The 23,060-nt window shown below is 40.0% G+C and overlaps 1 protein-coding gene and 1 long non-coding RNA gene across 2 annotated transcripts in view; one reads left to right on the top strand and one right to left on the bottom strand.

Annotated features, from left to right (window-relative positions):
- LOC109200125 (utrophin) overlaps positions 1-23,060 on the top strand; it is a 154,237-nt gene that overhangs the window by 63,829 nt on the left and 67,348 nt on the right. The window lies entirely within an intron of this gene.
- Positions 352-21,165, bottom strand: LOC109200126 (uncharacterized). Its single transcript, XR_002060335.2, has 3 exons — positions 20,669-21,165; positions 20,020-20,095; positions 352-976 (listed from the first exon to the last, which is right to left on the bottom strand). It is a non-coding gene; the product is annotated as an uncharacterized LOC109200126 (long non-coding RNA).

Below are 23,060 nucleotides of genomic sequence, written 5' to 3'. Positions count from 1 at the left end.
TGGAATCCGTGTGCCTGCTCTCATTTGCTGTTTGGTGGTTGTTAAAATAGTTTTGTGAGCTATAGGTGTCTTTAGGAGTCTGGTGTTTCTGGCAAAACACAGTTATATTTAAAAGTCAATTCAGGATTTAATGAATCAATATCGCTTTATTCAAGCTACTCACCTCCCTCTTCCAACTGCACTTTCAACTGGACCACGGCCAATCAGAGAGGTCCCCCCCCCTGACTATCTCTGATTGGTTTAGTCCATGATAGGGGCATAATGTGTGTCTGTTGTTGACCACACGGAGAGTTGCAGAAATTTTTTTTTTCTTTTGTTACCCGAACAGTTGGTCGCACCAATATTTTTTTTAGTCGCACCATTGAAAAATTTGGTCGCATTTGCGACCAAATTGGTCGCACTCTAGAGCCCTGAAAACATCTGGGATATTGATGTGGTGAGTTAAGTAGCACAGGGTTGTTAAACACTCTCAGCTCTTTTGGTGTTAATATAATTAATAACAGGTGCAACAGAGGCAACAATGAGAACCAGCGAAACAGGAATGGTTTTACAGGCGAAGGCTACTGATATTTTTCCTCTCATCTTTTCTGACTTATAATGTTAAAGTAATGTGTGATTGTAAAAGCAGTAATGTAACACATTACTGCACTAAATTCAGTAATTACAGTTTTGTGTGCCAGGCAGATAAAAAAAAAAATGCTGCTTTTACATTATTTTTATCTTTACTGCACAAAGGAACAAGAGAACAATGGTGAAGTGAAAAATGTGTCCAAGACTGAAACAAATTCATTATATTGCTAACAGAACTTGGGCTTTTTGTGTTAGCATGCTGACTGTGCAGATCTTTGCAAAGTTAGCCAAGAACCCACAGTGATGTTAAAGCTTAGCGCATGCCGACCCCAGCCCAGCAGACCTGGCCTGATCTTCAGCAAGTAACAAAAGCAGTGATGGACAGTTGAGAGTATGCAGGCAGTTCCTGGAGGAAAAAAGATACAATTTTCTACAATGTGAAACATTTCCTCATCAAAACATTTCAACATCAATGATAAAAGTCGTGAAATTACCTTCTTGCTGCATTAGCTAAACTTTCTCAAATGCAGCATACACCATGTCTGCATTGCACTTTGCTCTGAGGTAATTTTCAGCAGAGAAATTGGCATCTCTGCCTCCTAAATGATCAATTTCTATTTGTATGACTGTGGAATATCAGTTCAGAATGATTAATCTGGAGTTAAGCCCTCATTCTTTGATTCCAAGAGCCTGACGCCAAAACTCTGACAATTACCACTGATGTTTTACACTGATGAAAAACTGCTAAAAGTGCTATGAAGAACCATTACAGTTTTTCCTGTAAATATCTTGAGTATGTGATGTTTTCTGTGTTTGGCTACAGCAATGAAAAAAATGTAGTCAAGCAGACAATGAAAAAGATATGCATCATTATGAGTGTCTCCCAGGCGTTAAGGCGTAGGGAAGGGATCTCAAAACTGGATTATAGATGACAGACAGTTTGTGTTGTAAACCACCGCCTCTGTTCAAAGAACTCTGTTATTTGTTATAATAATCCAGTTTTGAGATCCCTTCCCAGACACCTTAACGCCCACTCACATCCTGGACCTTTTGACCTCAGGAAATCACATGATAGGGTGGGGCTAGGTTTCACAGCGGGTTCACCTGAAACCTTAGCTGTTTGTGACCCACACCCATTTTCACACCTTGGCTCGTGTGATTAGGTAGAGGATCAATGGGGAATCCATGTCCTTCTTGGGGGGCACTCCCATAGTTTTCAAAGAAAACTGCAGTCGAATTGGATTCATTAGTGGGAAATGGAATTGATCGATCAGCTGCTGGGATCAGGATGGGTGTTAGATCATGTTAGCAGTTACAATAATGGCCCTAATCTACTAGGGCCATATGAACAAATCTGTGCGAAAATTGTTCATATGAAAATTTTAATGCAGAAACTGATATTTTCCTACCTGAATTTGTTCTGGATTACAAACAAATTTCAATAAGGAGAGATGACTTGGAAGAACTGAAATTGATCTATTGACAAATTAATGTATTTGGTGATTAGACTTTGACGATCCATCATGGCAGAACGGAATTCCAGTGATGTTAGGTTAGAACCTCCCGGAGTCTAAACACTGGTGGTGGTAAAGATGAAGACAGACTTGGATGGAGCTCTCAGGTGTCAGAGTTGGAGATGGGGGAAGATGTGGGTTGCACAAATGAGAGTTTAAAAGGGAGAATGAAGGAAAGCATAGATTCAAACCAAAGAGGAGAAAGTGTTTGTTATCTCATTTCTTCTTAAATTTACTTATTAATCATGACTTTCATCATTGCTGGATGTTAGAAACTTAGTCCACTTTCTTTGTGGATAATCTTTTTTTCCTTCCCCTTATTAACTGTCATCAATGTGAATGACATATTACAATGACAACTCCTAAACAATTGTGTTCAAATGATAAAATCTGCTCAAATGGCTTTTAATGATCCATAAAAGAAACAGAAACATTAACAACATCTAGTGATTGCCCTAAACTTAGTCACACTGAACATGTTTCCCTGAAGCTGCATACGTCTGTTTACACAGCATGTTTCAAGCTCTACCAGGATGGCAGTTCCATAGATGCAGTTGTGAGAAGGGTTTGGGTCTCTAAGAACAGTCTCACAGTTTGGTAGAGATACCATAGGCTATTACATGAGGAATAGCAGGACAGAAGTGTGGAAAGGCATCAACTGAGCCTCAGGACCAATATGTTGGTGCTAGCAGGAACAGAACAAACACTGCCAGTCTTTTAGTTGGACTTGTGTTTACAGTCCAGCACCATGAAAATCATTGGACAGTCCCCAGAAAAATACCAGAACTGTCTGATCTGAAACAAAAGTGTTCACCTTCTCTTCCAAAAGGTGGAAAATTCCACACTGTACCCTTATCTGTTAATCCAAAATGGCTCCCAGTGCGCTGATCTGAAAGACCCACTGCTGATGTCGCTGTTGATGTTGCAGTCACCCCACATCTTTGTTTCTGTTCAAAGCGAAAATGTGAAATCTTTTTTGCAGGAAGGTTCCCAAGTTAACCCTTTAACTTCTTACTGATATTTTTATATTACAAAAACTAAGTGATAAAAATTTAATACAAAAATATTGATATATTATTGATAAGTGATCAATAATATAACTCAAGAGTTTGGAGCCCGCCTTGTAATCGGAAGGTTGCCGGTTCGAGCCCCGGCTCGGACAGTCTCGGTCGTTGTGTCCTTGGGCAAGACACTTCACCTACCGCCTACTGGTGTTGGCCAGAAGGGCCAATGGCGCGATATGGCAGCCTCGCTTCTGTCAGTCTGCCCCAGGGCAGCTGTGGCTACAACTGTAGCTTGCCTCCACCAGTGTGTGAATGTGTGTGTGAATGGGTGGATGACTGGGTATGTAAAGCGCTTTGGGGTCCTTAGGCGGGGCTAGTAAAAGCGCTATACAAATACAGGCCATTTACCATTTATCAAGTGATATTTTCATGTATTTGAAAAATTCTATTAAGTTTCATTTACAGTGTATGGAAAAAAAACTTGACTGTTGATAAGCTCTGTGGTAGAAGATACATCGTTTTAGGTTAAGATGCAACTAAATCAGTCAGGACTAATCAGAGTGATGGTCATTACCCATTATTCCATGTTCCTTCACATAGAGAGACCAGGGATAAAGATGTAAGATCACTCTGACAAACATAAAAGAAGTAGAATGGGAACTAAAGAGTAGTAGCTGAAGGAAGGAAGAGCAAGGAATGGGTTTCATAAAGGACTTGACAGAGCTTGGTGTAGACAGTTGAAGTGGTGGAGATATTTCACATTTATGCAACTTACAGCAGTGCATCTTCTCCCCTCTTGGCAGGAGTGCTGGTGTTTTAGGCCCCACTACAGTATTTCTCAGCTAAGTTGAAGAGGTGAATAAGGCTACGTTCACACTGCAGGCAAAAGCGCATCAAATCCGATTTTTTTGACCCTATGCGACCCATATCCGATCATGGTATGACAGTGTGAACGGCACAAATCTGATATTTTCAAATCCGATCTGGGTCACTTTTGTATGTGGTACTGAATCCGATACATATCCGATGTTTTAGAAAGCGACTGCTGTTTGAACGGTCATGTTCCATTTAATCCGTCTTTTACGTCACTGACACAAGACAGACGCCAATTATCAGCGCCCGAGAAGACATCGCGAACGCTTCCTGGCCATCCAGTGTAGATGTCAGTGAAACTGTTGGGAAGACAATGTGAACATTTTATTTGTACTGTATAATCTGCAGATTCTGACAGAAATCTGCAACTATCCTTTGAAGCACCGCTCCTCTCTAAAACAGCAATAAGGATAATTATTAGGTTATCTACATTACTATGTAAATAACAAAATAACTTAAAGCAAAAATTGGGAAACGTAAAGTCCGAAGTCTTTATATTAAGGGCCATCAGTCAAACAATATTGTTTGCTCTGGGTCTAAACAGAGCGCGTTGTGTGTGACGTCTTCTTTTGCACATGCGGGCCGCTTTGAGCGTTCACACTAGAGCGCGTTTGCTGTCGCATTTTATTTGTAGTAAGCAATAAGCAGACAAAAAAAATTGGATTTGATCAAAAAATCGGAATTGAGCATTAAGACCTGCAGTGTGAACGTAGCCTAAGAGACAGATGGAGCGGGAAGGTAGGGTAGTGACACAGTGGGAGTGAAATGTAGCAACACTCACAGAAAGGTGAACTGAAGGCATAAAGTTACAGGGAGGCTGAGCAAAGTATAGAGCATTAAAGACAAAAAGAGGATTTTTACTCCTCTCACCTTAAAGTAGCAAAATGAAAGTAAAATGAATGAGCTTTTAATAACAGCCTGTGTACTAAAAGTCGAAATGTATTTATGTAGCACATATAACAATGGCTGTTGACCAAAGTGCTGTACATGTAAAATAATCAAATTATATATTAAAAAAAGACAACATGACAGAATTTTAAGAAAGGTTTTCTCTTTGTTTCTTGAGTAAGAAATAACAAATGGTCTGACTGATTTAAAAGCCAGAGAGTAAAGGTGGGTTTTCAAATGTCTAATGTTGGGGAGGTCCTTATGGGAAGAAGCATTTTTTTCCACAGTTTAGGAGCAATCACAGACTGCAGTGCAATCTTAAAGTCAATGGGCGATATGTGGTGTCTCACTTGCATCTGCCAGTTAGTAACACTGCTGCAGCATTTTCGACCAGCTGCAGTTGGCTAAGCAACGACAGACTGACACTTGAATAAAGACTATTACAATAGTCGAATCGAGAAAAAGACATGGATAGCTCAAAGTAGCCAGAGATGAAAAAAACTTTGATAAAAGCATTGATCTGTTTGTCAAACATTAGATTACTGTCAAAGAAAAAAGTTTCAGGGTGTTTTCTGACAAATCTCTAAAGGCTTTGTAGAGGTCACACGGACCAAACACAATGAACTTCGTTTTATGTTCATTTAAGTTAAGAAAATTGAATCTATTCCACAGCTTAACATTCTCCAGACAGTTCAGTAATACCTTCAAAGGACTCAAGTTTACATTTCAGTGGCAGGTAAATCTGTGAGTCATCTGCATAACAATGAAATGAGAAGAGGTCTGAGCCAAGAATGGACCCCTGGGGGACCCAACAAGATAGATGAGAGAGATGTATCCCCTAGTCTAACAGCAGAAACTTCTGTTGGACGGGTAAGATTTAAACTATTTCAGTGCAGCGCCTTTGATTCCGACACAGTGCTTCAGCTGAGAGAGAATACTATGATCTATGGTATCAAAAGGCAGCGCTGAGGTCTAATAGGATTAAAACAGCAGAATCTACCAAATCAGTAAAAGTTAAAAGGTTGTTTAAAACGTATAAGAGCAGTTTCAGTGTGGCGCGCTTTAAAACCCAGACGGAAATACTTTAGTGCCATTTTGATCTAGAAAGGTCTGAAGCTGAAGGACAATTTTCTCCAGGATTTTAGGAAGAAAAGGAAATTTAGCAGTCGGTCTGAAGTTGGACAAAACAGTTGGATCCACGTTCTCTTTTTTTAATTTAAAATCAGCAGGGACAACTCCGGACTGAAGACTGTGGGAATGAGTGTCCTGTCCTGCATATCATCAATAGCAGTGTCAAAAACATCCTTCAGTAGACGAGATTGAACAATATCAGAGTAAATCATGTGGGTTTCAAGTGGCTGGCTATTTCATTTAGTAGTGAAAAGGACACGGGCTCAAAGCGATCACAAGCAACAGAAGTTGGTGTGTGAACAGATAGGTCAGTAGAAGGAGGGATAATATGAGACCTGATATCTGTGATCCTGTTAATGAAGAATATGTTTCCACACATTGATTTTCATGCTACAAGAGGAGCGGCAGTAGAGAAACAACAAAGTTAATGATGCTAAATAAAATCTAAGGCTACGTTCACACTGCAGGTCTTAATGCTCAATTCCGATTTTTTGATCAAATCCAATTTTTTTGTCTGCTTGTTCACACTACAAATAAAATGTGACAGCAAACGCACTCTAGTGAGAATGATCAAAGCGGCCCGCATGCACATAGGAAGATGTCACACACAACGCGCTCTGTTTAGACCCAGAGCAAACAGTATTGTTTGACTGATGGCCCTTAATATAAAGACTTCGGACTTTACGTTTCCCAATTTTTGCTTTAAGTTATTTTGTTATTTACATCAGCGGTCCCCAACCCCCGGGCCTCGGACCGGTACTGGTACGTGAGTCGTTTGGTACCGGGCCGCGGGAGTTGAGGCTCAGGTGTGAAATGTATGGTTTTCATGGTGCTTTTCACGTGTGTTATGAATAAATCTTATTTTTTTCGGTACCGGTACTAGTTTTATTTTGTTGTATTTATCCGCGACACCTTAAAGGCCGGTCCGTGAAAATATTGTCGGGCATAAACCGGTCCATGAGGCAAAAAAGGTTGGGGACCGCTGATTTACATAATAATGTAAATAACCTAATAATCATCCTTATTGCTGTTTTAGAGAGGAGTGGTGCTTCAAAGGATAGTTGCAGATTTCTGTCAGAATCTGCAGATTATACAGTACAAATAAAATGTTCACGTTGTGTTCCCAACAGTTTCACTGACATCTACACTGGATGGCCAGGAAGCGTTCGCGTTGTCTTCTCGGGCGCTTCTCCGGCGCTGATAATTGGCGTCTGTCTTGTGTCAGTGACGTAAAAGACGGATTTAATGCGACATGACCGTTCAAACAGCAGTCGCTTTCTAAAACATCAGATATGTATCAGATTTAGTACCACATACGAAAGTGACCCAGATCGGATTTGAAAATATCGGATTTGTGCCGTTCACACTGTCATACCATGATCGGATATGGGCCGCATAGGGTCAAAAAAATCGGATTTGATGCGCTTTCGCCTGCAGTGTGAACGTAGCCTTAGAGAACTACTTTGATTTTGCTGCTCTCACAGCCAGATTCCAAGTCCATCAAAGGGCACCTGAATTCTCCTTTTTTGTTCAACTTTTCTAAAACACCTGTCCAAGTTCTACCTAGTAGTAGTAAATCCATAAAAATAAGGTGTTTATGATAACACTTGAAAAAGACTAAATGTACAATTCAGTATTGAACATTACATAAAACAAACAACATACAAAGTGTCTTTGAATGGCAGAGATGCAGAAGTGTGTGCATGTGATGCAGAGCCATGGCTCAGTGTTTGAGCTAACCCTCCGCCCCAGCCAGTTGTACAAGGTGAGCTGAGATACTAACAGAATGGCGGAAAAGTGGCTAAACTCATGCATGTTTAGCTGAGTTTCTGTCACTGGAAGAAAATCCAGGCGTCGAGAGGTGAAGAAGTCATTCAGAATAAAGGTCTTATTTGCTTGCAACCAGAGACAACCTAGCTAAAAACAGGGTCGCTTTCTGACTGGGATGCATGACTCAGGGGACGAAGATTCTAATTATCCACCCCACCTCACCTTTGCAAAGACTATATCTAAAGTCTTTGTTCCCAGAAATGTAGAAGAAGATTCCCATGTGGGTTCACCTTGATTGAAGTGCTCACTTGAATTTAGATTTCATTCAGACTCTTTTGTAACAGATTTAAGACTTGCGTTGGAAACAGTTGACAGACGTGAGACTCAACTTGGACTTTATATAAAAAAGAATGGAGACTTCATTTAAGAGTTTCTCAAACTGACAGGAGGATTTTCCTGATGGAGGGTCAACTCAGGCGTGCCTTGAAAGACATTCAAACATGCTTGAGAACTTAAAATTTCACTAAGACTTTACTGACAGATGTGATATTACCTGACAGACTTGAGACTTTAACCTGAGACTTGGTCTGGCAGACAAATTATATGGGACTTATTCTGATAGATTTGAGACTGAAGACTGACAGTTGACTAGAAGTCACTATGACAGACCTAACTGCTGAGACAGAGTTGCTTTCACACTTGCAAGTAATCTTAGTAGCTCTGAAGGTTCTCTGTATCCATTCTCTGTTTGTAGTGAAATAGTGCTCGTCCACACAGACACACAAAAAAAGACCGGTCACAGAAACGGGGTTCTTTTCTCGGATCTGTCAGAGGTAGGAATAATTTGTAGTTGTACCTAAGCACTATGGTACTCTCAGAGTTATATGGAATGGCATGGGTGTAATTTCCTGTCACTGCAAGAGCTTGCCTACAAGTCACCCACTGCTTTCTCCAACACCCTCCTTCAGAGCAACACTGTGATTAGCAAAGTATCAAAATGTCAGCCTTTCCCACTGACCCTACCACTGACATACCTATTTGGTGAAAAGAGTCAAATGAAATAAACAGACTCATAAACACATTCATTAGTGTGTAATTATGTCTCCCAACGTGCATTCTAATAAACAGAATTCTTTAAAAATACATAGGAGTAGATGGTTTTTTTAGTGGAAGCTGCCATGGTGCATATAAAGGCTGAGATGTAAATCGCTGTTCTGCCTAATTGCTCCCTATGTATGTCACTAGAGACAAAAGCAGAGAAGAGGAGAAATCCTAGGCATTTGCGTGTCAGAAGGAAATTGCACCTTCAGTCTCAAGTCATGAGGGATCATATCCATGTTTGATCATCTGGGAAATGGAAAAAAGTGAGAATGCAAAAGAGAATGCAAATGGCAGCCAGAGAAAACATCATCCTCTCTCAACAGTGCAGCTCCTTTAGCTATCAGGTTTAGCCCCAAGACATCCATACACAAATGAAAATACATGGAGTGGGATACCACATCAGGTTTCAATCAAAGAGTTAACCTCCTCTGCCTTATACCCAGTGCTGGACTAACGCGTTATTAAGTAACACATTACAGTAACTACGTTATTATTGTGGTAACAAGCACGGTAACTAGTTATTATGCCAAAATCAGGAACGCGTTACTCGTTACTGGGATTTAGATAGGCTCATTATTCGTTACTTCGTGTGGTGGCTATCGCAGAGCTTCCACAGATTCAGTAACATTAGCAAGTGGTGGAAGCCAGCAGGTGGATGAAGGAAAAGGGAGGCAAGAGGAGAGACCCGAAGCGGCCGCCGGTGTCAGGTGAACTGAACTTCAGGTAAGAAGTTATGACCTGCAGTCTATCTGGGTCAGATATAAACCAAGTTTAGGTGGAGTTTATTTTCGTTATGCTGACTTTTTCGCACTGCGTACTAGCTAGCATGACGGAGTTTCTATACAGCTGGGTGGGTGCTATGATGTTAATGATGTTGAACTTTATTTTGTTCATACGGTTAATTATTAGAGTTGCCAACCGTCTCAGAATCGTCTCGAATTCAGAGAAAATATTACGCGTTTCGTATTGAGGTGAAAAAGTTTGAAAGGTGAAAACAGTTTGTCCCGGACTTCAGCTACAATGAAAAAGACACAAAGCTGGAGTTATTCTGTGTTTACGCTGCACAGCTGCCTCTTCTCCTCTCATTCTCTCCCCTCCCTCTCCTGTTTCTACTTCAATCATGAAACTGATCAATGATCAGCTGATCAGCTTTTCTCTCTTGTTTGTTTATCGCCCACTTTGCGCCAGAAAGAGGAAACCAGCGGATGTCGCGTTAAACAACAGCAACACGTTTAAGCTTGATCAGCTGTTGTTAGAATTTATTTAATATTAATTTCTAGTATCAGCTGATGTTTGCTGGAGCCAGAGCTGTAAAAGCTGCTGGTCATGATATCAGTTTGGTTATCTGGTGAGAGGGAAACATGAAGATGAAACGAGGAGATGTCCTTACTGAATCATCGGAGCTGAACAGGTGATGGAGAAACAGGTTTACCTTTTATGTGACATGAATGAGTTGAAGGGAAGTTATGAACTGTTTCTGAGAGACAAATAACACCAGCATTCTTTTCTAAGTAGCTGACAGCTGGTAACTGTGCAGGGGCGGATCTAGCAAAGCTTTGCCAGGGGGCCAGGTAGGGCATTAACAGGGAGAGGGGGGCACAAAGAAATACTTTTCTTTCTTATTCTCATTTAAAATGTCTCGCTTTTAAAAAAATAATTATCTGAGTCTTACAACAAACAATTGATAGATTGATACATACAGGGAGTGCAGAATTATTAGGCAAATGAGTATTTTGTCCACATCATCCTCTTCATGCATGTTGTCTTACTCCAAGCTGTATAGGCTCGAAAGCCTACTACCAATTAAGCATATTAGGTGATGTGCATCTCTGTAATGAGAAGGGGTGTGGTCTAATGACATCAACACCCTATATCAGGTGTGCATAATTATTAGCCAACTTCCTTTCCTTTGGCAAAATGGGTCAAAAGAAGGACTTGACAGGCTCAGAAAAGTCAAAAATAGTGAGATATCTTGCAGAGGGATGCAGCAGTCTTAAAATTGCAAAGCTTCTGAAGCATGATCATCGAACAATCAAGCGTTTCATTCAAAATAGTCAACAGGGTCGCAAGAAGCGTGTGGAAAAACCAAGGCGCAAAATAACTGCCCATGAACTGAGAAAAGTCAAGCGTGCAGCTGCCAAGATGCCACTTGCCACCAGTTTGGCCATATTTCAGAGCTGCAACATCACTGGAGTGCCCAAAAGCACAAGGTGTGCAATACTCAGAGACATAGCCAAGGTAAGAAAGGCTGAAAGACGACCACCACTGAACAAGACACACAAGCTGAAACATCAAGACTGGGCCAAGAAATATCTCAAGACTGATTTTTCTAAGGTTTTATGGACTGATGAAATGAGAGTGAGTCTTGATGGGCCAGATGGATGGGCCCGTGGCTGGATTGGTAAAGGGCAGAGAGCTCCAGTCCGACTCAGACGCCAGCAAGGTGGAGGTGGAGTACTGGTTTGGGCTGGTATCATCAAAGATGAGCTTGTGGGGCCTTTTCGGGTTGAGGATGGAGTCAAGCTCAACTCCCAGTCCTACTGCCAGTTTCTGGAAGACACCTTCTTCAAGCAGTGGTACAGGAAGAAGTCTGCATCCTTCAAAAAAAACACGATTTTCATGCAGGACAATGCTCCATCACACGCATCCAATTACTCCACAGCGTGGCTGGCAAGAAAGGGTATAAAAGAAGAAAAACTAATGACATGGCCTCCTTGTTCACCTGATCTGAACCCCATTGAGAACCTGTGGTCCATCATCAAATGTGAGATTTGCAAGGAGGGAAAACAGTACACCTCTCTGAACAGTGTCTGGGAGGCTGTGGTTGCTGCTGCACGCAATGTTGATGGTGAACAGATCAAAACACTGACAGAATCCATGGATGGCAGGCTTTTGAGTGTCCTTGCAAAGAAAGGTGGCTATATCAGTCGCTGATTTGTTTTTGTTTTGTTTTTGAATGTCAGAAATGTATATTTGTGAATGTGGAGATGTTATATTGGTTTCACTGGTAAAAATAAATCATTGAAATGGGTATATATTTGTTTTTGTTAAGTTGCCTAATAATTATGCACAGTAATAGTCACCTGCACACACAGATATCCCCCTAAAATACCTAAAACTAAAAACAAACTAAAAACTACTTCCAAAAACATTCAGCTTTGATATTAATGTTTTTTTGGGTTCATTGAGAACATGGTTGTTGTTCAATAATAAAATTATTCCTCAAAAATACAACTTGCCTAATAATTCTGCACTCCCTGTATATACCATCAGAACAGTGTACATCACTGTCACAACAGTGTTTATTTTCATTCAAAGGCTTTATGATTTTTCCAATAATGGTGGGACGGTCTCTAGTCAAAATGCCCGGGACGATTTTTTTGTCCCAGTCCAGCTCTGTATGCAGCTCATCTGCAGTCTGGTGTTACCTACATCTTCCTATTCGAAAGCACCACGACTGCAGTTTTTGTGTTGGATGTAAAAAGCAGGCTAGAATCAGCAGCGGTCACCGACGGTCCAGGCGTGGGATTTCTCTCGTGGAAATGTGCACATTATTTTTTCCTTTCTATTGGTAGGTGGCACAGTGCAGTTGTCACAAGTAAGCAAGCTAGAAGACTGGCAATCTGGCTGGGTATCCAGTTACGGAAGCAACACATTAAGAAGAGAATTCTGAGTAAAACCAAAGTTACTTTCCCTAGTAAGTAGTTACTTTGAAAGTAACGAGTAACTTGAAGTAACTGAGTTACTTTTGATAGAAGTAACTAGTAATGTAACTAAGTTACTAATTTAAAGTAACTTACCCAACACTGCTTATACCACAGTAAACCTGTACATGCCTCAGCATGTAAGGGCTGTTTTGGCACCAAAAGCGGTACAAACATTAGGTAGACAGTCATAATGTAGATGTGTGAGAAATACCCACTTTAAAAATCTTAGTCCAAAACTATATATAAAAAACTAACTAGATGTTTAAAAATAAATAAATTCGTGATATGGTGTCATCAAAACTCCAGTCTAACAGACTTACCCATGTTTATCGAAGATACATGTTTTGTAATTTTTACTTTAAATGCTGTTAATTTCTTTTTAAAGCCCACTTATTAAGATTAACCTAAATAATTGTTACCTTAATCAAATAATTGTTATATAAACATATATACACACACATACACACACACATATATATATAGTGTTGACTGTATGGTGCTCACTGCTAAGGCTCCCCCCCCCCCCGTGTGATTGTTTTCTTTCACCCTTTAACCATCTTGATTGCCTATTTTGTGATGCTTGACAGCCTGTGGGTTGGTTTCACTCCATGGTAACAAGACTTGGAGCAGTAATCAAAGGCACAAGCTGTTGTATGCTTGAAGGGAATTATAACCATAGTCAGAACAGTACGCTTGTCAGAAACAGCTGGTTATTACATTATTTTGTAATGCACATCGACTGGAACAAGTGTAGACTAACAGTCATATAACAGTCAATATCATTTATCAGCTCAGTATTGAGATGTAGTATAAAGACTAAATATCTGTCTTCTTTGTATTAACTCAGACACACATGGGAATTTAACTAAACCCGGAGAATCAATGTCTTTTCTCTCAACAGTAATACATTTAGCATAAGGAAATTTACATTTGGTCAATTATTTGTGTGTCACAATATTTTGGCAATAAATGTTATACTATATCGTCTTTACCCCACGGGGTGGGTGGGTGCCGAAGACACCAGAGTTTGTGAATGCTATAACTTGAAAACAAGGCGATGTAGGAGTTTCAAATTGATGCCATTGTGTTTCTGCTAAAAATCTCAGACAGGTTTGATTCCACCTCAAGGTCAAGGTCAAGGTGAGAGGTCAGGTTTTCGGAAAGTCTTGTGACTGCATTACGGCAGGGAGGAAGTGATGTAGGATTTTCAAAGTGATACCATAGGTGCATCTCCTAAAAATTGCATTGGTCTAACCTTGACCTCAAGGTCAAAGGTCAGAGGTCAAGTTTTTTGAAAGTGTTGTAAATGAAATAAATCAAGAAAAAGGCAACACAGGATTTTGAAATTGATATCATAGGTGCCACATTTTGCTGAAATACTATTTTGAGAATAAAGTTGAAGTGTGGCAATTACAGGCTACAGTTGTCGTTTCAACTCAAACAACTGCCACCAGTCCTTTGCTCTCCTTTGCTCTCTTGCATAGATGACTTAGTGAAACAAATTTGATCAGGTGTTTTTTTGTGTCTTGTGATGCAACATACATCCTAGATTGCACAAGGAAGTACCCATCCTTCCATCTGTCCATTGCAGCTATTTTTTTTTTTTTTTGCAAAAATCCAGCCAACTCTTCCAAATCGTTCTGCCAATCTTTTTCTCCATTATCTTTTCAAAACTCTTATTACCAAACAGTATTTATGTTTAGGTTAGGGAGGCAAGTAAGAGCCCTCTATTTTCTTTTGGATTTGTATGCCCTTCCTTGAGAAGGAGGAGCACGGGAGTCACATTGGTGTGATTTTCTGGTTTCCCCAAGGCTGTTGCCAGCCTGTCAGCACTAGACAGTGTGTTAAGTCTGCTATTTTTTAGGGTTTCTTTTGCTCAGATCTTGGCTTCTGAAAATTTTACTTTGGCATGCCCAAGTCCTGGAAACTGCCCAGCTGTTCATTCTTGGGAGCAGCCAATTGGACTAACATGATTTTCTTTTGATTGTATTAAGAAGTCAGATTACCCGGAGAGAACCCACACAGGCAGGGAGAACATGCAAAGGCCACACAGCAAGACCCCAAGTGGCCAGCAAATTCAAACTCAACTTGTTACAGCAGCTGTGAAAGACTTGGTATCATTCTGTTGCTGCCTGTATAAAAAGAGCTGTTTGGAGGAAATTAAGGCTACGTCAAATCTCATTCATCTTGCAATGCTTAAAAGAGATGACATGCACCGACTGAAAAGAGATGATAACCTTATACTGGGAACAGTACCATGCAATTCTCACTTATGACAGATAGTTCTATGGTGGTTCTGGAATAACAGGATTTGGATTGCACCCACAAAAGCTTTCTATAGGCTAAACTTCCTCAATGTGTTAAACAGACAGTGGGAGGGAGCCTATGTCAGGGGACTCTTAGGGGAAGCATAGTTATGCATGCAAAAACAATATTACACAACTGTGTTCAGCTTTGTTAAATTACTTTTATCCTCCACTACAATCCTGGAAGACAGAGACAGCAAAGATCACATCTCCAAGCTTAGCTGTTAAGTAGTTGACATTGACTTGCATTCCTAAACTTTAACAAATTCTTGACCTGAAAGTTGATGTCCTGGTCCTTTGGAATTGTGGATTCAAGTCCACCTACATTATATCTAAATTACATGAACTGACTGGCCCTTTTACTTTGCTATTTGATGACTACTGAGACTGTTAAGGTTGGCTGTGTGGCAGGCAGGCAAGGAGGAGTGGTGGACCCAAAATGCAGGACTCAGACTCAAGGGATGAACTCAAAATACTCAGCTTTATTTGCTGGCACGGGAAAACAAGCATACAAAGCAAAGCAAACTAAACAGGGAAACAACATAAACTAAACAGGGAAACAACATAAACTCACGGGAAACACAGGGAGATCCACACAGCATGAGGGACGACGCGACACTGACTCAAAGAAACACAGGGTTTAAGTACACTGGGAAGTAACGAGGGGAATGAGACACAGAAGGAGGGCACAGCTGGGAGAAATCAGAACTAACGAGACAAGGAAGCAAAGCAGGACACATTCACATAAGACCCGGACCTTCAAAGTAAAACAGGAAGTAACACAGACTGAACTTACAGACACAGACTCACAGGCAAGCACTACAGAGGGAACAGAGAGGTGGGAACAGGGCAGACACAGACACTGACTGGACAGGAGGACATAGCCAACAGGGGAGACAGCAACTAAGGATAACACAGAGACATAAACCATCAGACAGAACTTCAACAAAGAAACCAAAGACTAGAAATGATAAATAACATAACCTCAAAACCCTGGGTCAACGACCCAGGCATCCTAACAGAGACATGTAAACAAAAACTGTAGTGGGGTGACAAGGGTGTCATGTTGCAATTTAAAGATTGGCAGCCTTAAGTCAGTTCTGTGTTATAATTTGCATCTGCTTTTAGCTGGGGAGAGAAAGGGCTGTGCCTAAAGAGTGTCTAGTAAAGCACTGCCCATCTGGAAATCCCTTTAGATCCCGCACAAGATAATTAGGAAATAGAGATGCGAATTTCCGAAACAAAACTGGTCCTTTTGCTTGTCCCTTGAAGAAATGGTTAGCAAGAGAGGGCAAGGGAGGGGTGGAAAATGAAAAGGAAACATTTAGGGGAGGAAACTAAAGGGAGTGAAGAGGCACAGGGAAAGATTAACTAAAAAGGAAAGGAGGAGGAGATAGGGCAGATGGGAATGGAGAAGGGAAATGACCCCCTTTCTTATTTTAGTAACCGTTTTTTTAAAGACATTTTCTAATGCCTGCTTCAGCACTCACCAAACACTGCTGAAATATATTTCACTGAGAAGCAATGTTCCCTCTAATTTTTCATGTGTCTGAGCGAACACACAAACTCCCTGAGCGATCCCTTGGACCACTGTGAGCGACGTCAGACGTGTGCACTGGTCACGCCAGCATCTAATCCATCCAAGTTACATGGTTTATTAAAATAATCAAATTACAGCATTTACTTTTATGTTTGACTACTTTTAAACTGCTTTAGCCCATTTACAATGAAAATGTAAAAAAAAAAATCTAGCCATTGGCCTGTGTAGTAATACTATTGGAAGTAAAAATAACTAACTCCAATTTCGAAAACACAACTTTCTTTTTTTATTTTTATAAAGCTCTGACTTGTATTATGAGTATGAGTCTGTGGTATGTGAGCGAGTCCTGTAACTCTGTCTGCAAAATACAGTATATAATGACCAATGCTGGGCCATTAATTATATAGTTACTCCTCAAAAAAGTAACTCAGTTTGGCAAACAAAGTTTTTTGCAGCTATTTTTTTTTTTTTTTTATTTATTTATTTATTTATTTTTAAACGCAGCCAATACATTTCAAACTATTTACAGAACAATCAGCTGTTCTGCATCAAATTTGATGCCACACAAATTATTTGTGCTGCTCCAAAAAATAATTTCTGTCCACTATGAGATAAAGGAGAACAACAGCCTGATACCTGCAGGCCTGACAACAGGAGATGTATCACTCCTGTAACACCTGTAAGATTCAGCAGTCACCTCATTGTTCTGACACACAAAACTATTGACTACACTACACACTATGTCAAGTTTCGGCTGTGTGCAGGCAGGAGAAGGACCCAAATGCAAAACTCACCATACAGGAATTAAACTCAAAAAGCTTCTTTATTGCAGAATGGCATGAAAACCATAACAAACCTAAACTTGGACGTGGATAAACTGACACACAGGAAAACACAGCCATGAGGGAGACTACAACACTGACAAAGAGAAAACACAGGGCTTAAATACATAGAGGGATAACGAGGGAATTAGACACAGAAGGAGAGCACAGCTGGGAGTAATCAGGCTGGACGAGACAAGGGAAGCAAAACTAGAATCACTCACATGAGACACGGACCTTCAAAGTAAAACAGGAAACACTGACTGAACTCTAGACATGCAACTTAACAGCGACCGAGGAGACAGAACATAGGGACCTGAAACATGGGACGGAAAGGCACAGTAGACACAACATGGACATAACGCCACAGGGAAAGAGTAAAACAAAACCTCTTAGAAAATAAAATAGGAAACATAATGAAACGCAGACATGACTACATGAACTTGACAACAAAACAGACATGAAACACATGAAGGGCAAGGGAGAATAAACAGGGGTTGGAAGACACAAGGGGAATCTAATAACGAAGAACTGTAACAACCTAGGCATGATGAAAAATGAACTGAAAACCTAGAGGGCTTAAACATAAACATGAACATAACCTAAAACTCCAAGACGCTGGATCAAAAGACCCAGGATCGTGACACACTAACTACACAAGATTTGCGCCAAACGTCTCAAATCTCTCACATCTCAAAACACCGCCGTCACCCCCAAAACTTCCCATTTCTTAACAACTAGATGCCACGTTGCCACATCATTTTTTGATTGGTCGACATGGTACTTTTTTGGATGAATAGGAAAGAGAGAGGGGGGTGGGGGTTTGTTTTTGCTCACAGGCGGAGAGTGCTTTCGAGCCCTTTTCCTTAAAAAACGCCGTTTTTACCGTTTCTTCCCGCAGTAAATATAAACAACGATAGTATTCAGGAAGAAAACCAAACATTGCATATTTTTTTTATCGCAACTCTGGTTTTACGTGACCTATCTACACAATTTAAAAACTGGTATAAAGTCCACACTTTTTCCGTCAATTGTTCCGTCTGTCCTGCTCACATCTCCAATGGCTGTACACGTTCTCATTAACGTGGCTTCACTCCACATCAGCCACGCCGCTTTGCTAGCTAAAACTCCGGTGTTGGCACATAAGGATGCTGTCATAGCCTGTCAAGGACATTGATTAGCTGCGTATACGAATGTGAATCGCATTATTGGCTGGACTATAGGATAAGATGGCATCGTTCTAATCCCATACGGGAGCACCCAGTCACTTACTGACTAACACTGCAAAACGGAATTGTTAAAGTATTCATTTTAATTTCAATTCAGGTTAGATTTTTTTTGTGCGCAACGCAGATTTTCTGTGCGCAGAGACCGTGCCAGCAGTGCGCAATTGCGCACGTGCACAGCTTAGAGGGAACATTGTTAAGAAGCGTTGTACAGTAGCATACAAGATAAACTTGAATTTGCTGACATATCCCATGTATCAACTCAGGAGTTTGCAGCTTTGTTTTACACTCAATAAATAGTTTGAAGTGTTCAACAAATCAAATCTGGATTTGACCAGTAGCTTATGGTCTTACTGTGTAGCATATAAATATTTCCCAGCTTTTATTACAAAAGCAAGAAGTAACCTTTTTCTACTTGTAAATCTGAATATTGTGTTTTCAGTAAAGTACTACTAATGATGACAATAATGATAATTAATAACTACAAATTCAATACTGGAGATGGGGGCAGCGGCTCACTTAGTAATCTCCATTATACTTGTTATTATGTTATGAATTTTGCATATCTAAACAGAGTGTGCACAACTGCATGCATGGAATTTTATCAGTGTGAAATACACCGGCCCTCAATGAAAGGAGATCAGAAAATGCTTTTGCAGTGTTTGTGAAAAGACATGTAAAGAATCAGTTTTGCTGTACTGTGCAACAGATTCCTACTAGTATCAGTTTAGATCTTTTTTCTGCTCTGAGATGGGGCTGAAATTTGATGCAAGTGCCATTAATCCCCATTCAAAGGTGTTTTGATAAATCTTCCAATTTACAGGGAAGCAACATTGCAGAGAGCCACAGAGGATGATGAAAAAGTCGACAGAGGAGAGAAATTTGAGTGAGACTGAAACAGCCTACAGAGTGGATAGACTGGCAGACATTTAGCTGTCGACAAACAGTGGAGGAGAAAACCTATAAACCTATAAAGTTCAAGTTTCAGTTTTCATCTTGAATATGAACTGAAGACTTGACATAGTTGATGTACTGAGGAGGAAGCTGCCTGACTGCAAAGGCCTATAATAAAGCATTTGGAGTGGAATACTATAAGGTTCAAGATAAGGGGAGAATAAGGTGATAGTTTTGAATTTTTGAATGTGTCTGTAAATGAATTCAAGTTAACTGAAGCAACATTTCTCTGTAGTGTTTGGAATTCTCTCTTAGGCTTCCTGTCGAATAAAACAGTGTGAGGAGAGATTATCTTTTCCATAAAGAAAAGTAATTACAAGAAAGTCTGCTTTTATGAAGACATAAATTGGTGCGAGAACGATGGGCAATAAGGGAGGGACACTTTATAGAACCATAAAAGGCATTATGATGGAGAGATGGCCTCCGCAAAATGTCAACAGGAATGATCATGACACTGAAAGAAAAACTGTATATACACCGTCGTCCTGTGTTCTCATTTTTTCCCCATGAATCTTTTCACTGGATGGTATCTCTGTGTTTGTGTCAGTCTTTCATGTATCAGTGTGTGGTTTCATATGTGCTTAATCCACATTTGTAGTTAGGTTAATCCTTACCTGGAAAAGAGCGCACTGGGTTAATCTGGAACATGTGGGAGCTGCGTCATTTGGCACACACATAACACACTATGCACTGAAAGACACAAATGTAGGAAAAGATGGAACGGCACAAAATGGCCTTAATATATTTTAAAATATATACACAAGTGTTTAAGAACATCTCTACATCACAGTTTTAAAAAATAATAATAATTCAGATAAACAAAATACACTAAATTTAATTCCACTTTAGGAACAAATTTGTTTTTGTTTTTTTAAACAGAAATATGAAAATAACATGAGAAATATTTATTTTCTTATGTAATGTTGCACTTAGCTACAAAACTGCCAAAGGTTATTTTAATTATTTGGGCAGTAAGTGAGTTGTTTGTACGACCAGTGCTTGAGCACCAATGGAAGAAAGCAAGTAGCTAATCCCAGGGGGACAAACTATATGTTTATATAATTTGCATATATTGTGTCTACATAGTAGATATATTTCCATCAGCTTTGGATGACTGAAACAGAAGGTTTTCATAATCCTAAACTAACACGAGAAAAATATTGTTGCCAACTCTAGAAAAGGACAGCTGCCTTTGTCATGGTTATGAAAAACTTAGACCCAAAAAGCAGAGTCAAGATGGATTTAAACAAACAAAAAGCAAACCTTTAACAAATCCAGGTGATGAAAGAAAGCAGGCGATCACTCGGACAAATAGTACAACACAACAAAGAACTAAGGAAATCTGAGGGCTTAAATACATATGAGGTAATCAAGGAAAGAGATGCAGCTGGGTAAAAACAAGGCACAGGTGAACAGAAACAATTAACGACCAAGAGGGAAGGCAAAACTGAACATAATGCACATGAGATGAGAGACTATAACATTAAACAGGAAGCCTAATACGCTGAGACAGGGACTAAAACACTTAAACTTGACAGACCAAAGTAAACACAAAGACAAAACTAACTAAAAACAGGAGACCTAACAGAAACAGTCTAGGCACAGAGAACATAGGAGGAAAGGAAAAACCTGAGAACAAAGAAAGCAACCAATGCAAAAGTAATATTTGCCTGAAAACTGCAAAAAAAAGAATCAAACAGAAGACTCACAGTACAAAACTGAAAACCCTGGGTAAAAAACCCAGGATCATGACAAACTAGAAAAAGAGATAGAAAAAAACTCTTGTTTTAACTCTATTATTTTTTGAATTGCTTATCTTTTTAGTTTAAATCATCATGTTACAAAATCATTTTTTTCATTATCATTATTTTTTTTACTGAAGCAAAAATTAACATACAGTCCACATTTCCTGTTTTTTTTTTTTTTTAATCAATTTGTCTAAGAACTGGGAAGCTAGCAAATAATCACTGATAGTAGCCAAGGTTGGTCCATTTCTTTTTAAAACATCCACCTGTGTTTCTGCAGTTTTCCCTGCTTTGGTTTGAATGAAAATAACAACAGGTGCCCTAGAATATATGGAACGCCAGGACTGCCATAATGAATTAAGACCAACAATGAGGCAATGTTGGAAGCCACTGACACTTTTTCCCTCCTCATCTTTTTAGACTGAATTTCTGTGCACTAGTTTTGTATTTGGCTAGGTCAGTGTCACTACTGGTAGCATGAGGCAATACCCAGACCCTACAATTCAATTCAATTCAATTCAATTTTATTTATATAGCGCCAAATCACAACAAAAGTCGCCTCAAGGCGCTTTATATTGTACAGTAGATAGCACAATAATAAATACAGAGAAAAACCCAACAATCATATGACCCCCTATGAGCAAGCACTTTGGCGACAGTGGGAAGGAAAAACTCCCTTTTAACAGGAAGAAACCTCCGGCAGAACCAGGCTCAGGGAGGGCGGCCATCTGCTGCGACTGGTTGGGGTGAAAGAAGGAAAACAGGATGAAAGACATGCTGTGGAAGAGAGACAGAGATTAATAACAGATATGATTCGATGCAGAGAGGTCTATTAGCACATAGTGAGTGAGAAAGGTGACTGGAAGGGAAAAACTCAATGCATCATGGGAATCCCCGGCAGCCTACGTCTATTGCAGCATAACTAAGGGAGGATTCAGGGTCACCTGGTCCAGCCCTAACTATATGCTTTAGCAAAAAGGAAAGTTTTAAGCCTAATCTTGAAAGTAGAGATAGTGTCTGTCTCCCGAATCCAAACTGGAAGTTGGTTCCACAGAAGAGGGGCCTGAAAACTGAAGGCTCTGCCTCCCATTCTACTTTTAAATACTCTAGGAACAACAAGTAGGCCTGCAGTGCAAGAGCGAAGTGCTCTAATAGGGTGATATGGTACTACAAGGTCATTAAGATAAGATGGGGCCTGATTATTTAAGACCTTGTATGTGAGGAGCAGGATTTTGAAATCAATTCTGGATTTAACAGGAAGCCAATGAAGGGAAGCCAAAACAGGAGAAATATGCTCTCTCTTTCTAGTCCCTGTCAGTACTCTTGCTGCAGCATTTTGGATTAGCTGAAGGCTTCTCAGCGAGTTTTTAGGACTTCCTGATAATAGTGAATTACAGTAGTCCAGCCTGGAAGTAATAAATGCATGAACTAGTTTTTCAGTGTCACTCTGAGACAGGATATTTCTAATTTTAGAGATGTTGCGCAAATGGAAGAAAGCAGTCTTACATATTTGTTTAATATGTGCATTGAAGGACATGTCCTGGTCAAAAATGACTCCAAGGTTTCTCACAGTGTTACTGGAGGCCAAGGTAATGCCATTCAGAGTAAGAATCTGCTTAGATACCATATTTCTAAGATTTTCAGGGCCGAGTACAATAACCTCAGTTTTATCTGAATTAAGAAGCAGAAAGTTAGCGGCCATCCAGGTCTTTATGTCTTTAAGACATTCCTGCAGTTTAACTAATTGGTGTGTGTTACCTGGCTTCATGGATAGATAGAGCTGCGTGTCATCTGCATAGCAGTGAAAATTTATGCTATGTCTTCTAATGATGTTGCCTAGGGGAAGCATGTATAATGTAAATAGAATTGGTCCTAGCACTGAACCCTGTGGAACACCATAATTGACCTTA

This window comes from Oreochromis niloticus, linkage group LG23 (assembly GCF_001858045.2).
Source record: "Oreochromis niloticus isolate F11D_XX linkage group LG23, O_niloticus_UMD_NMBU, whole genome shotgun sequence".
In the NCBI taxonomy this organism is placed as follows: Eukaryota; Metazoa; Chordata; class Actinopteri; order Cichliformes; family Cichlidae; genus Oreochromis; species Oreochromis niloticus.
This window is presented reverse-complemented; position numbering and strand designations above follow the sequence as displayed.